The 4,473-nt window shown below is 37.2% G+C and overlaps 1 protein-coding gene across 1 annotated transcript in view; it reads right to left on the bottom strand.

Moving 5' to 3' along the window:
• The window catches only part of hells (helicase, lymphoid specific), a 45,863-nt gene that overhangs the window by 12,251 nt on the left and 29,139 nt on the right, over positions 1–4,473 (bottom strand). The window lies entirely within an intron of this gene.

The following is a 4,473-nucleotide window of genomic DNA, read 5'->3' on the forward strand; positions in this document are numbered from 1 at the left end:
CTAGCCCCAAGTAAAGTCAACACCTCCGTACGGAGGAAAAGCCAAATGTAATCATTTCTGATTTAGGATGGCAGAAACACTGATAGCTCGCGTGTTTTTCTTAGGAAACAAACATCAAAACAGCCATATTCCCGATCGCACGCACGTTTTCAGGAAGTAAATTACTGCTAATTCGGTTATTCTTGGTTTAGGCAGCATCCACTTCTCTTTAACGTCAAGCACTTATCGGAGCGCTTGATAATCACGTGTATAAACGGATGCCCAACCACGAAATAATACAAAGGAAAACCCCAAATCTGGTAACAAATCTTCAAAGAAGAAAAATGCATCCTCTGAAGGACATGTCACTCGATGTAGGAAAAATCCACTTTCAACCGATGCCCGCTTTTCATTTGATGTCTTTGTTGTCAATTTGCGGAAATGAGATTAGGGAAAATGTTTGGGGAGTTTTGGAAAAATGGTGTTTGGGGTGTGACGGGGGGTCCGTCCGGCTTCACTGCAGCTGTGGGCTGAAAATACACCGCTCTTGTCTGATCTCATCGAGGAAAGCGTGTTTTTAAGTCATGTGACGCAAGGTGCTCCGGGGGCCTGGTGAGCGCTGCTGAGGAGCGTATCTCTGGTTTTCATCAGTACCTGACCCGTCAAAACCATCCGACGCTCGACTCGAAAAATGGCAGCGTGTCAAACAGAATAGAAATTTGGACATCTGAACCAGATATGCCCTTACTATCAGCAAAAGTATTCATTCAAAAGATCTTCGTACGACCGGAGGCCCATATGGTTCTGCTTACTTCCAATCTGCTGGGACTGTGATATTTAATAAATATGCCAAGATATACAGCTCTCAAGTCATTTATAAACATCTCTGCTTGTTTTGCTCCTTGAGATGTTAGATGTTAGAGTCTTATACAGTAATAAACCGCTCTGCTGGGCCCTAGAGGCGATGTGAGATGTGCGTGATTTGGAGAAAGAGATTTGTGGTGATTACAGTTTATGAGGACAAAATCCCATATTAATGAAAATATAACACTTAGTATTTCAGAAAATCTGTAACATAACCAATTCTCACTCATTAACATTTTGGCTGTTTATTAAAGCAAATATTAATATTCTACATCGAGAATTCTTCCCTAAACCTAAATTTAACAACTACTTTACTATTAATAAGCAGCATGTTAGGAGTTTACTGAGGTTACTGAAGTTGTAGTTAAAGGTTGAAAATATTTAAAATAAAGTGTGACCAAAAAAACAAGTAAAAAGTAGGCCATTAAAATGGTAAAACTTTTAAACTTGTTCTTAAAAGCTATTTCATGATGTCATATTAATAAGAAACCCATATAATATTTGTACTGACAAAATGATTAAAAACATAAAAACACAATTTCTGGGAATCACATATAAGTTAAAAGAGTTTATAACAGTACAATTAAGTCAAGCTATATATTTTGCATCAGCTGTCATATTTTTTTTCAGGACCCTGTATTGACCAATCAGCATTTATTCTACAAAATAAATGTAAATTTACTCAACACTGATCCTGTATACTTATATAGTTTCAAACACTTTAGGGACTCATATTAACTAGTTGCTTATTAGCATGCCTTTTAATTAACATATGGACTGTTTATTAGTTCTTATAAAGCCCACAATATTGCACAATATTAATGCCTTATTCTACATCCATACCTTACTAGCTAATAAGCAAATTAGAAATGTATCGAGGGAAAAGTAGCGAAAAAGTCAGCCAAATTCCAAAGTGGCGTTTCTTGCTTTCTTTAGTTTTGAGCAAAAGAAAGAAATACATACAGGTTTGGAATAACATGAGAGTCATAAAATGATGACAGAATTATCATTTCTCTTAACGTTTCATACAGATTGGCCGGGCATGCTGAAACAAGAATTAAACGTGACCGTGATTGTCGCTCGCTCCCCTACAATTCACCGACCCATTTCCCTTTCCTATTAAATATAATAAGCATAAGTCTCTTCTGAAACAATGGGCACGCCTGTATCGCGTATCGCCTTATGAATTTTACCGAAGGAATCTGCTCGATCAATCAGTGAATCACCGTGACATCACCAGCGAAGCACACAGAAAATATTCAATACGTCACAGATCTGGAAATGATTGAGCTCTCATCCCTCCGAAAGAACTTCCATACATCCACCTACAGCGAACAAAGGTAAGAAAGTTACCCGAAATAAAGAACACGGGTTATTTATGTGAATCTATCTTCCGTTAAAATTCATAATGAACCAAAACACAAGAGAAATACAGAAAGCTGAAATATTGTTAGTTATGGAATGATAACTCACAGCAGGGCCCACCTGGTCACGCTTTAGTTTACATGAGGGAAATCTTATTCCTCTGCGTATTTAATCTCTAAATAGATGACGTAACGAGATCGCTGTTAAAACATTCCACTCGTTTTCTCTCCAGCTCTCATTTACGAACCCTCTCAGAAGTGTCTCTCGTCACGGGGTCGCCCCCGTACCTCCTCGTGAGCCTTTGCGGAACTATGCGAAACACCCATGAAGCTCCAAAGCAGCATGAAACGTTCCGCTACGATGCTTTTCAAAGACAAGGGTTACATAACGATACGAAACGCAGAGCTTCAAATCTGGAGAGATAGATGTCTGCACGATCCAAGACCAACACGACACTGTAGAAATCACATCCGAGGTTCCCGAGCAAACATACGTTTGGCCAACTTTTCCTCATTATTGTTCATCCTATCTATGTGTGGTGCCAAAAAACAACCAGATGTGTTTGTGCGCAGTCTGCAGGGAACGTCTCACTTGTGGCTTTTCAAAGACGTGTTCCCATCATAGAACTGTGTGTAGAAATGTCATTATTATTAGTAGTAGTATTAGTATTTTATTTTAACATATTTTGGAGAAAAGTAATAATATGTATGTCATGAAAGAAACCCTGACATTCAAATTTAATTAAATTGCAACGCTTTAAAGCAATATTAAAGTATTATTATATAAAATAATCCCGAAAAAGTAGTTATAAAACTGAGAAATCTAAATATAACATTTCAAAGCAATATAGTATTATTTAAGATAATCCCAAAGAAGTATTTCTTAAATTCAACAAGTTACACTGACAAAAAGTAACCTGAAAAGTAGTACAACTGAATTGGTAAGTCAAAAATATTATTTATTTATTGCTGCATCAAACAAAATCTTTTTTTAAAAACTACTTCATATGGGTTAAAACATGCCCAAGTTTTATATAGTCAAATTGGGTCTTTAAAAAATGTTTTAAGACCTCATTAATTGACAAACCCTGAATTATTTTTGGTTTTGTTGTTGCAGTTGTTTCAGGAACTCTGCGTGGGGTCGGGAACTAAAAACAACATATTTACCATTAAAAGTCAAATTTTGTTTGATCGCTGAAAGCATAACAAAGGTTTCATGTAATCGAGTGGCAACTATGTAATCATATTCAACAGGCATTACAAATCCAGGGAACCTGAGGCTTTCATGCTCTTCATTTGGTTTACAATGAGACTGCATTTGAAGACCTCAGCATTGTCCAGGCCTGTTTGAGGTAATTACCCATTCTTAGCTTCATCTTCTAGCCCAGGGTGATTCCTAACCGCTCGACGGTGTCTGTCTGCCCACTGACGTCCTCACCTGTTCTTTACCAAAACAACAGAGCACCAAAAGGGCATCGGATGTCAGCAGTGCCAAAAAGACAAACCGTATCTGTCCTCAGAGATATAATTAGACTGTAATAAACATAAGAAAAAGAAGTAAATGTGACAAATTACTGCATTATTTTCCTCTCAGAACAATGGGACACTTGATGTAACTCTTCAGTCTGGCTCTCCCTCCCACGTCTGAGCTGAGGAGCGGCTGAGAAAGCCTTGCTTTGTGGCTCTGAGAGCTGTAGTGTGTGGGTGCAGCTGAATTACAAGAACTGGAATATTTGTGCACTTTATTATTAAATAATGAAACATTAACTTTTTGGTTTAGGCGAACCTTAAGGACACTGGGGGTTTAAAATTATGCATTAGGAAATATATATATATATATATATATATATATATATATATATATATATATATATATATATATATATATATATATATAATAATGAATTCTCATTTTGCAACTATGTGTCTACTGACTCTCAGAGTAGACTGTTAGGGTAGGTTTAGGGTTAGCAGAATAACAAAGTTTCTGAAAGTAGTTAGGCTGTAGTATGAGTATGAAGATAGCAAATTTTTACTGTGGTAAAAGCTGTACGTAAAATGTCAAACGACAGGTTTGTGCTGAGTTAGGTGGCTATAGTCTGGCCTCAAAGCCCCAAAGTTGTTTTGTGACGGTATGTTGGCTTTAATGAGGTGGATTCTTCAAGGAATGTCTTCTGAGAAGAGCTTCTTATTCACTGGCATATGATTGCAAAACACATTTTCCAACATCTCCCACTATCTCTCCCTCTCTGTCTCTCTCCAGGCA

Source organism: Puntigrus tetrazona, chromosome 13 (assembly GCF_018831695.1).
Source record: "Puntigrus tetrazona isolate hp1 chromosome 13, ASM1883169v1, whole genome shotgun sequence".
In the NCBI taxonomy this organism is placed as follows: Eukaryota; Metazoa; Chordata; class Actinopteri; order Cypriniformes; family Cyprinidae; genus Puntigrus; species Puntigrus tetrazona.